This window comes from Eubalaena glacialis, chromosome 14 (assembly GCF_028564815.1).
Source record: "Eubalaena glacialis isolate mEubGla1 chromosome 14, mEubGla1.1.hap2.+ XY, whole genome shotgun sequence".
Lineage (NCBI taxonomy): Eukaryota > Metazoa > Chordata > Mammalia > Artiodactyla > Balaenidae > Eubalaena > Eubalaena glacialis.
The window spans coordinates 4,728,144-4,740,730 of record NC_083729.1 but is presented as its reverse complement, the minus strand read 5'-3'; the positions used below and the strand labels follow the sequence as shown (position 1 = coordinate 4,740,730).

The following is a 12,587-nucleotide window of genomic DNA, read 5'->3' as shown; positions in this document are numbered from 1 at the left end:
TTCCAATCACAGTCATTCAGGTTTGCCCCAATGGGACTCCTACAGGGAGAGGTTTAGGGCCATAGAAAAGTTTAAACATAAGGCAAGATTAGGTTAACTGTAATCCCCAGGGCAACCACTAACAAAATAACTGAAAAAATGTATAAAACATGAACAACAGAATTAAAATGGTATGCTAGAAACTAACACAAAAGAAGGCAAAATGGAGGAATAAAGGAACACAAAAGACCTAAGATCCATAAGGAAAAAAAGCAAAATGGCAGACATAAATTCTATCTTATCAGTAGTTACACTAAATGGTCTAAACGCTCCAATCAAAAGGCAGAAATTGGTACAATGGATAAATAACATATGCTGTTAGAAAAGCACCAAAACAGAATCAAAAAGAATAAAATACTTATGAATAAATTTAACAAGATATGCAAGATTTGTACGTTGAAAACCACCAATATATCATTACAAGAAGTTAAAAACTAAGTAAACAGAAAAGACATCCTGTGCTCATGGGTTGGAAGACAATATTGTTGAGACAGCAATACTCCCCAAATTGGTCTTCAGATTCAATGCAATCTCTATTAAATTCTCAGCTTTCTTTTTTGCAGAAATTGACAAGCAGTTCTTAAAATGCATACAGAAATCCAAGACATCTCACATAGCCAAAAGAACCTTGAAAAAGAAAAGCAAAGTTGGAGAATTCACACTTTTGGATGCCCCCCCAAAAAAAAAAATCTATTGTAATCAAGAGAGTATGATACTGGCATAAGGAAAGACATAGAGAGCAATGGCTTAGAATTGACAGTCCAGAAATAAACCCATACATTTATGGTTAATTGATTTTCGCCAAGAGTGCCATGACAATCCAGAGGGTAAATGATAGGCTTTTCAACAAATGATACTGACATTCAGAAAATGAATCTCTACACAGACCTCACACCTTTCACAAAAATTAACTCAAAATGGATTGTACACCTAAATGTAAGAGCAAAAATTATAAAACTCTTAGAAGAAAGCATAGGAGTAAATCCTTGTGACCTTAGATTATGTACTAGTTTCTTAGATATGTCACCAAAAGCACAAACAACAAAAGAAAAGTTAGATAAACTGGGACTCCATCAAAATTTTAAAGTTTTGTGTGTTATAGAACACCATCAATAAAGTTAAATCAACCCACAGAAAGGGAGAAAACATATACAAATCATGTATCTGATAAGGACTTTGTATCTGGATTATATAAAGAACACATTCAAATCAACAATAAAAAGACAAATAACCCAAATAAAAAATGGGCAAAAGATCGGAATAGGCATTTCTCCAAAAAAGATATCCAAATGTCCAATAAGCACATTAAAAAATGTTCAACATGATTATTCAATTATGGAAATGCAAATCAAAACCATAATGAGACACCACATCACACCCACTAGGTTGACTAGAATCAAAGACAGACGATAACAAGCATGGGTGTGGGTGTGGAGAATTCTCAACACTTACACATTGCTACTGGAAACTGAAGTGGTGCAGCTGCTTTGGGAAATAGTTTGGCAGCTCCTCATAGGGTTAAACACAGAGTCACGTATGGCCCAGCAATTCCACATCTAGGTATGCACCCGAGAGGATGGAAAACAAATGTCCACAAACCTGTATGTGGATGTTCATAGCAGCAGTATTCAAAATAGCCAAAAAGTGGAAACCACCCCAATGTCCATCAACTGGTGAATGTGAAAACAAGATGTGGTATGTCCACACAATGGATTTGAAATGCTACAATAAGGATGAACTATGAATATATCATGCTAAGTAAAAAAAAAAAAAAAGTCAGACCAAAAAGGCTACAAACTGCAAGAAAACATGTATGTGGAATATCCAGAACAGGTAAATCCAGAGGGACAGAAAGTAGATTCATGGTTTCCAGGGGTTTGAGGCAAGGCAGAGTAAGGAGCGATGGCTATTGGATCAGGGATTTGGGAGGGAACTGAAAATGTTCTAGAATTAGATGATGGTGATGCTTGTACAACTCTGTGAATATCCTGAAAACCCCTGAATTGTATGCTTCAAAATGATGAACTTTATACTATATGAATTACATCTCAATGAAACTATTATTAAAAAAGAAATATATCAACTGGAAAAAATGTAAAGGCATAATAACTCCAGAATTTCCCAAGTTTCTCTCTCCTCAAGTACAGCACCTGCTCATCAGAAATGCAACACCAGCATCTGAACTTGGCTTATTTTTAGGCTATGGTCAGGAAGCAAAGAACAAAATCAATTCTGTCTTTCTAGTCACTTCAAAGTAGGGCATCCGAGAGCAGCAGATGTTTCCATCCGAGTAGACGTGAGATACATCCCAATGGACAAACCCACATCTCTTCTGGAGCCAGCCCTTCCTCCCCGTTCTTTTACTAAAACGACAAGCTTTGCCCACGTGTGGCCTGAGCAAGTGAGTTTTCCTGCAATGCTCCTGACCAGCTCCCAAAGTCTACAGCCTTCGATGTGGAGGCTGAAAGCTCTGAGCTACCGCCGCCCATCACCTGGTCCCTGCACAGAGCAACCCTGTCTATCTGCAGGAAGCTCCTCCTCTGCCCTGAAGCATCAAGGTACCAACTTCAGAAAATGTGACGCTGTGTTTTGCACATCTTTTCTCTGCCTGTACTTGGCAATCAATAGGAACCCTTCAAAAAAAAGATAATACAAAAGTCTGCTTTACTACACATTTCCACCATTTTTCCCAGGTACGAAGAGCCAGTAAAGAGAACTATAATCTTCAGCAAGAAAGAAAAGCTCTCGGTGAGCTGGTGCAGTGACAACAGAAGACTGTTTTAGCTGCATTAGAAAAAGGTTCATGAAAAGAGGCTGCACGCAGAGCTCTCTGTCCGGAGGCTGCGCCGTGAGCCTGTGTGTTTTCAGGCTGCCAGCAGGTCGGAAAACCCCTGCTCACCTTCCAGAGCCCCACTCTGGGGGCTGCCTTACACTGGCATTGCCTGGGCTCCACAAACAGGCAGGGGTTAAAGTATTAAAGCGCTGCAGCGCTTCCCACGGTGGTTCTTCAATCACACGTTTCGTGGAAGTGGTAGCCACCTCCAGCCTCGGCTCAATCCTCCAGGTATGAAATACTGCCCTTCACAGAGCTCTGCTTACAAAGCTGCACAGATTGTGACTGGTCAGTCCCCATCCTAGGTCCCCACAAGCCCTGCTATTTTTAGTGCTGGTGCTGCAGAGAACCGGGAATATATGTACTGGGTTTTAGCAGAAACACCTATAGTAAACATTTATCAGTTATTAACCTTTTTTTGCACTCCTACCATCTGCTGAGATGCTGGGTAGGAATGATACAAAAATGGATCTGGCATGATCCTGCTCTCAAGGAGATCAGACTTGATAGGAACTTTTATGCCCACACATTACTCTCCTGGGTGATTAAACATAAAAAACATTACTGTTTGTCACTGGAAGCAAATATGACACACCACAGCCTAGGACCAGGCTTCTTGTTTCCTAAGTCTGTGTTCCTCTGGAATCTCAATTTCATTCCAATATAAATTTAATAAATTCACCCTTTTATAGGAACAGGGATGCTACATCAAATAACAAAGGTCTCAACTGTTTGGAATAACCTGAGAAAGCCAACCTGGTACAAAAATACGCATTAAAGAAATTATTTCACCAATTGTATGTACATCAATATATAAATGGGTCTTATTAGTGAGTTATATATAAGATTATTCCTTGTTAAATTCATTCACCAAACAAAGAACAGCTGGAATCACTAAAATAACCAGGCTTATAAAAAAAAAAAACTGTGGGAATTCCCTGGCGGTCCAGTGATTAAGACTCCGAGCTTCCACTGCAGGGGACACAGGTTCGATCCCTATTTGGGGAACAAAGATCCTGCATGCTGTGCTTCATGGCACGGCCAAAAAAAAACAAAAACAAAATAAAAAACTGGGGTTAGGGATAACCACTCAGAACCTTCAGAATTTCGTAATACATATACACACACCCACATATATATATACGTATACATATATATATATACACACATACTGCAGGATTGCTGGGCCCTGCTGAGGTAGCACTGTGCAGATCTAGGGTGGCAGGGGGCCAGGCGGAGCACTCCCCCACCTCCACACTGCAGCTCAGGTGCAGGCACACAGTAGCAGGAAAATGGACTTAGCCAAAAATGGGTTTTGCCAGGTGATTATGAAAGTGGGAGAAAGGGCCACATTTCAGAAAGAAGAGGATTGAAGACATAAGGGTGTCAGTGAACACTGAAAAGAAAGTAGGGCTGACGATCCTGTGGGGATGAAGTATTTCTGAAGACCAGGAGGAAAAGGAGTAGCTGCAATGAGGAACGATAGTGATCAGAGTGGGTGCTGGATGTCGGGGGTCGGAATAACCAGGTATCACTTTGGGAACGGGCAGATGACAGAATGCTTCACAGCACTCTTTGCAAGATAAAAACTGGAAAGTGACTTAAATGTCCATCAAGAGGGACAAGCTGAATAAATAAGATGGTGTCTTTCATATAAGTGAAGAAGGAGCTGGACCTGCAGGCATTGGTATGAAGAGATGTCTAAGACATAACAGCAAATACAAAGGCATAATACATAACAATGTGTATAATAATCCCATTCACAAACATAAGTTTTAGTTATACACTCACACACACAAAACTTTTCTAGAAGAATGTAGAAAAAAACAGTGAGTAATCACTTTATACTAAAGGGAATTTTACTCTTCATTTTATTCCTAATTAAACTTTTTTTTTTTTTTTTACTTTCTACATTTGTAACTCTAAGTTTTTAGAACTAAAGATTTTTGATGTAGTCTATTACCCATGAGATGCTACACATTGATAGAAAGTAGTTATTTTTCTTTGGCTTCACACAGGATCTCATATTGCAAACTGAATTAAAATCCCACAAAAAGCCCCATTGCTTTGCATTCCAGGCTCCCTGAAGCAAATCCTTAGAGCGGGACCGGCTCTGCAATGGGCACAGGGATTAGAGTTAGTGGAGGCTCTTCCTTCTTCCTGTCTGTCTCTACACTGAATGGACATTGAGACGCAACTGGTTATCAGCACAGACTCCAGCTCAGAGAGTGAGATCCTCCCACTTACCTACAATTCCATACACACAAGTACTCAAAAGAGATCCAAAGGCAGTCCCTCTACCTCTCCCCCATCTTTCAATTTCCAAATCAAGAACTGTCTTTTAGTTGCTGCTGGGCTTGAAAGTTCCTAATTCAAAAATCCGTGTAGTTCTACTTGGTTCAGCTTCTGTGGCCACAGTGAGTGGAGGTTTTCATATGTGCAATTTGTTTGACTCTGAGATGAATAGAGGTCTTGTCCAGCGTGTATAAAGCCATCTCTGTCTACGGGCATTGTATACTAATAGCATCGCACACTGGGGGACAGAGGGCCCCACAGCCATCCCTTTGGAGTCGTCCTGCAGTTAGTTATTTCACATTTGTCTTCTCTGGGGGAAAATAAAATACAGTCTTCAGCAGTGGAGATATTTGTCAAATTATAGCTATGGAACAGATTCATTGGCTCCTCAACTATCAATTAATTAAATGATTTTCAATTCTCTTGTTGTGATAAAAGTCATTTGGCTAATACCATCATTCTTCCTGATTCTAAGAAATGACTCATAAAAACGAAGCTAATTCTTAGGTTTAAACCTGCTCGCAAAGAGCAGATTGATTTACCCAACTGGATACTGAATTAGGCACAGATTAAGCAGCTTGCTATAGTAGAGGCATTACCACAGGAAAGAACGGTTTATTTAGAATGGTGAGACAAAACACACACCAACTTTAAGAACTTAGAAAATAACTCCTTTGACTATGTAGCTCTGAAAAGGAGAAAAAAAAGTTCTTTATGTGCTGATAAAGAAAAATCCAAAATAAGTAGAAAAAAAGCAATATGCAGCATTTCCCACTTAAAAAGGGAGGTGAGAGGGACTGGTGTGGACGTATATAAGAAACTGATAGCAGGTGCATCTGGTTCAGAAGATTAAAGGCCTGGGGCAGAAGGAAGAACTGCTTTGTACTGTAAAAGTTTTTATACTGTTAGACTTTTGAATTTTTAATGTGCTATATATAATTTTTATTGAGGTCAGATTCACATAACATAGAATTAACCATTTTAAAGTTAACAGCTCAGTGCATTCAGTGCACTCACAATATTGTACAAGCAGAACCTCAATCAAGTTCCAAGATATTCCCATCACCCCAAAATAGAACCCATTACCTACTAAGCAGTTAATCTCCGCTCTCACTCCAACCGGTCCCTGGCAACCAGAAATTGGCTTTCTGTCTCTATGGTTTTACCTATTCTGGGAACTTCATACAAAAAGGAATAATACAATATGTGACCCTTTGTGTCTGGGTTCTTTTGCACTTCATTATTAAAAACTAAAATTTAAATAAAATATTTCCTGGAAAAATTCCATTCAAGTCATTCACTACGTTTTTCAAAAATATTTAAATGCCTAATATATGTAAATCCATTATATCATGTCCCATAAATGACAGAACAATGAAATTAGCCATGAAAAGATTATTCAGCTAATTATGTTCCACTTCAAAGGGCAAAAAGTTATCAGCCTACTGAAGAAAAGTTTGAACACCTACCTTATGCAGAATATCCTGCGAAGTATCATGAGTAATTTAGAAGAAAGAGAAGGTTAGATTCAAAGCTGGAAGGGAACAGAGGTTTCATTCACTTATAGGTTAAAAAGTCAAGGCCCAGACCCACAAAGTTCCCCAGCGTCACACCGCAGTTCTGAGTGCCCTGGTTTCCGTTGATATCCTCTCCACTCTCACAGCCAACGCCTTCACAAGGTTTGTTATTGAACAAAGGAGAGTAAGGCAGAATAGCACATGTGGGCAGAAAACTGAGGGTGGAGACCTGAGGTTTCAGCTCTGACACATAAAGAGCTGTCACTCCCATCCTCACACGAAAGGGTTGGACAAACCCACAATCAGAAACTTCTTGGACCCATCAGAAAACTGAGGGCACAGGGCAAACCAATCCCCTGAAATCTGGAGAGGTCACAAAGTCACAGCCAAGATCTGCTCACCAGAAGGAGAATCCTCTAGGCCATAACAGATAGGATCACCTACATGGTAATTTTCATGAATTGCTAGAGGTTGAGTATGAACTAGACTGAGTGAGAAAGAAACTACTAGGGGCCACAGTCTTGAGGAGGCCCCCATGCTTTGGTGGGTTTGACCTCTAGGAATCCCACCAGGTTCTCACGGTGAAGAACCAAGAAAATTCACTCCTGGTTCTAGCTTGGAGAGGGGAAGAGTAACCAATTGAAATATGCCCAGGACGGTCTACATAACACAGGCCCATTCTGCAGCCCTCACCTAACCTGAAGAACAGCAATGACCCCACTCCAGTCCTGTCTCACCCTGTCTCACCCAAGGAGGAGCAAAATAGCTAAGAAACTCTTGTGAAGAACACAGCCCAGGTACACTGTCCTGCTGAAAGACTGAGGCTTAATGTTGAGAGTATAGAGTGCTCCCCTGCCTCTCAACTTACAGCCCCATTAACAGGGCACCAGTATGGTAACAGTGAATTACAAGTGAGAGGGCTGCAGGAAACAGACACTCTCTAATGATGAGTTCTTAAGGAAGTTCTCAGGAAACCCCAAAGACGTCAGGGAAGACAAAAAAGTTCACAAGAGGAATTTGAAGCCTCTGGCACCTACAGCTACAGCACACACTAAACACAGCTCAGCTCCTACCAACATTAACATAAAACCTCACCTTAAAGGCTCTCTACCTCAGTTCCTACTAACAAATACATCATGCTCAGCTATCAACAAAAAACCCACAAAGCATACCATATGCAAGAGAAATTGCAATCTGAAGAGACAGAGCAAGCATCAAGCCCAGACCCAGACATGACACAGATACTGGAATTATCACACAGGGGATTAAAATAGCTATGGTTAATACAATAAGGGTTCTTTTGGGCAGCGTAGACAAAACACAAAGCCAATGGGTTATGTGGACTGAAAAAAAATGCACAACCTAAAAGTTGAGAATTATGTTTTATTTGGAGGATTTTCTGAGGACTTAAGCCTGGGAGACAGCCTCTCAAATCGCTCTGAGGGACTGCTCTGAAGAGGTAAAGGAGGAAGCAGGATTCATAGGAGTCTTGCAACAAAAACCGGGTCTTCAGAACATTAAAAGATTACAGTTAATTAAAGAAAAAACAGACATCTCAAGTTAATGAATTTAGCGCTTTTCTACGTATGGGAAGATGTAAGAGTCTGGACTCATTGAAACCATTCCTTTGATGTGCACCTCAGCTATCTAGGGCCAGTGTCCTACTTTTCTCCACCCTAAATCCCCTCAGGGTACACAGTTGGCGGTGGCTGCAGTGGCTGATGGCTTGATGGCCACAACATCCTTTGTTTACTGATGTGGCAGGTGACATTTTTCATCCACAGTTATGTAAACATAAAGATGGAATTTTTTTTAAAGAATCAAAGGAAATGCTAGAAAACAAAATATTGTAAAGAATGAAGAATGCCTTAGTTGGGCTCATCAACAGAGTAAGCACAGCGAAGAGAAAAGTCAGTGAGCTTGAAGATAGGTAAAAGAAAGTTCCTAAACTAAAATGCAAACCGAAAAGAAAGAAAGAAAGAACGAAAGAGAGAGAGAGAGAGAAAGAAAGGAAGGAAGGAAGGAAGGAAGGGAGGGAGGGAGGGAGGGAGGGAGGGAGGGAGGAAGGAAGGAAGAAAGGAAGGAAGGAAGGAAGAGAACATCCAAAAACTTTAGGAAAATTTCAAATTTCAACAGTAGGAAAGTTCCCAAACTAAAATGCAAACAGAAATAAATAAATAAATAGATAGATAGATAAACAAATAAATAAAAGAACATTCAAGAACTGTAGGAAAATTTCAATATACATACTGACATATGCATATGCATATGACATATACATAATTAGAACACCAGAAAAAGAAAAAAGAGGAAAATATTTGAAGCAAGCATGGCCGAGAATTTTCCAAAATCAATTACAGACACCAAACCACAGATTCAGGAAGCTCAGAGACCATCAAATAGGAGAAATACCGAAATATGTACTCCTAGGCATACCATACTCAGTTGCACAAATCAAATACCAAATAAAAATCTTGAAAGAAACCAGAAATGAAGGAGAAAAAACACTGTACCTATAGAGGAGCAGGTATAAGAAAGTAGATCTGACTTCTCTACAGAAGCCATACAAGCAAGAAAGTGGAGTGAACTATTTAAAATGTTGAAAGAAAGCCACTACCAAACTAAAGTTCTATTTCCAGGAAAACTATCCCTCAAAAGTGAAGGAAAAATAAATACTTCTTCAGACAAGCAAAAATTGAGGGAATCTACCAGAAAAAAATGTAAAGTTCTTTAGAGAGAAAGAAGATAAGTCAGAAACACAGATCAACATAAACACAGGGAAAGAGTTAGAGAGAAAATAAATGAAGGTAAAATATAATGTTTCATTTTTTAATTTCCTTAATTGATCTAAAAGAAAATTATTTAAAGCAGGAATAGCAACAGTGCATTGGGTGACTACAGAATATGGATAAGGGAAAAGAATGACAGTGAAGTCATAAGGGCAGGGAGAGAAGAATCAGGAATACTTGCTATAAGGCACCTTTCCTACATAGCAAGTGGTATAGTGTTATCTGAAAGTGGACTTAGTTTAGTAAAATATGTATATTGAATACATACATATATATATGCTATATATATATAGCAAACTCTAGGACAACCACTGAAAAAGGTTAAAAATAAGTATAACTGATATGCCAATAGAGGAGATAAAATAGAATGATATAAAATAGTCAAAACCAGAGAAGTCAGAAAAAGGAGGAGAAAAAAACAAAGAACAGATGTCATGAATAGAAAACAATTTCAACTATGGTAGGTATTAATCCAACTATATCAATAATCACTTTAAGTGTGAACAGTCTAACTGTACCAGTTAAAAGTCAGAGATTTTCAGAGTGGTTAAAAGAGCAAGACTCAACTATATGTTGTCTAAAGAAACCCACTTTAAATAAAAAGACTCCAGTTAAAAATAAAGGAATGGGGCTTCCCTGGTGGCGCAGTGCTTGAGAATCTGCCTGCCAATGCAGGGGATGTGGGTTCGAGCCCTGGTCTGGGAAGATCCCACGTGCCGCGGAGCAACTGGGCCCGTGAGCCACAACTACTGAGCCTGCGCGTCTGGAGCCTGTGCTCCGCAGCAAGAGAGGCCGCGACAGTGAGAGGCCCACGCACCACGATGAAGAGTGGCCCCCCACTTGCCACAACTAGAGAAAGCCCTCCCACAGAAACGAAGACCCAACACAGCCAAAAATGAATAAATAAATTAATTTAAAAAATAAAATAAAATAAAGGAATGGAGAAAGACATAACATGTTAATGATAAAGAAAAGAAAGCTGGAGTAGCTATGTTAATTTCACACAAAGCAGACTTCAGACCAAGGAAAATCATCAGGGATAAAGAAGGACACTACGTAACAATAAAGGAGTCAATTCTCCAAGAAGACATAAAAATACTAAACGTGTATGCACCTAACAACATAGTGGGAACATACAGACTCAAAAACTGACAGACCTGCAAGGAGAAATAGACAAACTCACTATTATGGTTAGAGGCTTCCCCACTCCTTTCAGCAATGGACAGATTCAGCAGGAAGAAATGCAGTTAGTACACAGCTGACCTGAACAGCACTAAACAATCAACTTGATTTATTTGACACATAGAATATTCCATCCAACAACAGCAGAATACACATTCTTCTAGTTCATATGGAGCACTCTAGGCCATAAAACACATTTTAACAAAAACAACAAAAATCATACCGAGTATGCTTTCACATCACAATGGAATTAAATTGGGAGTCAATAACAGAAAGATAGCTGGAAAATCCCCAACTATCAGGAGATTAAACAGCACAATTCTAAATAACACATGGACCAGAGAAGAAGTCTCAGGAGAAACTAACAATATTTTGAACTGAATGAAAATTAAAATATAACTTATCGAGATGAGCAGAATGTAGCAAACACAGTGCCGACAGGGAAATTTATAGCATTAAATGCCTATGCGCCAGAAGAAGAAAGATCTAAAACCAATAATCAAAGCTTCCTCTTTAGAAAACTGGAGTAAAGAGAGCAACTTAGGCCTAAAACAAGCAGAAGAAAAGACATCATAAAAACTGGAACAAAAATCAATGAAATCATAAACAGAACAAAACAGAGAAAAGCAACAAAACCAAGAGCTGATTCTTTGAAAGATCAATAAAAATGATAAACATCTAGCTAGGCTAAAATTGTGATGGTTAAGATGTTACATAAAACATAAGGAGTGTGAGCTTTCAATAAGAAATGGACGTAGGACTAACCTCAGCCCATAGCCCATAGTATCTGCCGTGTCTACCAGCAATGCAGTGGTTTAGGGCATTTTCACTGAAAATTTAAAGCAAAACAACAATCAAAAGAGAAAAATAAGGAAAGGAAGAAATGTGGCATTATTTCATTTAGACTGTTCTCAACAGAAACAGCTGAAAAGCTAGAGAAAATAACAGCCTTGATGGGTCTAATACTTTCCATTTTTGTGGACCAGGAGGGCAGTATTGTATCCAACCGGGACGTGCTTCCCAGATGGAATTTGAGTTCATTTAGAGGCAGTATTTGTCCGAGTTCCCAGACCCCTCACCACTTCCTCACATCTCATACCTGGCTGCCTCCGTCCCTGTGGAACTCTGGAGACTTATTTGTGACTCTGCCTTTTGGATAGAGCTTAAAGGCTTTTCTTCAGGTTTTCTCACTGGAGATTTATGAAATCCTCAGAGGAGCCCCGAAAAAGAAGTAGCCCTAGTACTAGTCTCACTTTTTAGGTGGATAAAATGGGACCGTTTACAGAGAGGTTAAAGGTCTTTGCGGAAGTGACCGATGGGATGTGGAGTCTGGAGCAGGATTCTGAGCCACCGGGCCTGTGGTCCTGCTCCGCTTGGCTCAGGCAGTGACCATAACCACAGGACTAGGAGGTGCCCGGACTTCACAGGCCGAGTGTCATGGTTCTGACATTAAGTGTCACTGCTGGGATGCAGGGGCGTTAGCTATAAGCAAGCCTGAAAGAGCCCCCTTTCGGGAAAAATGTCAGTGTTTGTATTGCTTTATCTTGTTTAACTAACAGGAGGGGTGTCTACTAGTTTACACTCATTTCTCTTCAAGCCCTGGCAGCAGAACGTCCACTGGAGACACAGGGTTATTTGCTGAAATATATTTGTTGTATATGAAATAATAAAATAGGGGGGGGGGAGTGCAGAATTTATAATTAAACATTTTTAAACTGAAATAATTCCACTATAAAATTAAACAGAACCACAATTTAAAAAATCAAAAATAGAAAAAAAATGTCACAATCCTTGTGAGTTAGGATTTCCTTTCTGTAGTATATTTTCCATCTTTGTACACATATCATGCATACAATTCAGTCTCATAATTGTTTTCACTTAATGATATGTTTTAAACATTTTCCCATGACCATAATCTCTAAAAATCTTCCC

General features: G+C 39.5%; 1 protein-coding gene across 6 annotated transcripts in view; it reads right to left on the bottom strand.

Annotated features, from left to right (window-relative positions):
* The window catches only part of RNF144A (ring finger protein 144A), a 114,032-nt gene that overhangs the window by 89,899 nt on the left and 11,546 nt on the right, over positions 1-12,587 (bottom strand). The window contains exon 2 of one of the 6 annotated variants that reach the window (XM_061211135.1): positions 11,421-11,484. The exons of the other annotated variants lie outside the window; for them this stretch is intronic. The gene's annotated coding sequence lies outside the window, so the exon portion shown is untranslated. The remainder of the gene's footprint in view (positions 1-11,420; positions 11,485-12,587) is intronic. 6 annotated transcript variants of the gene reach the window in all.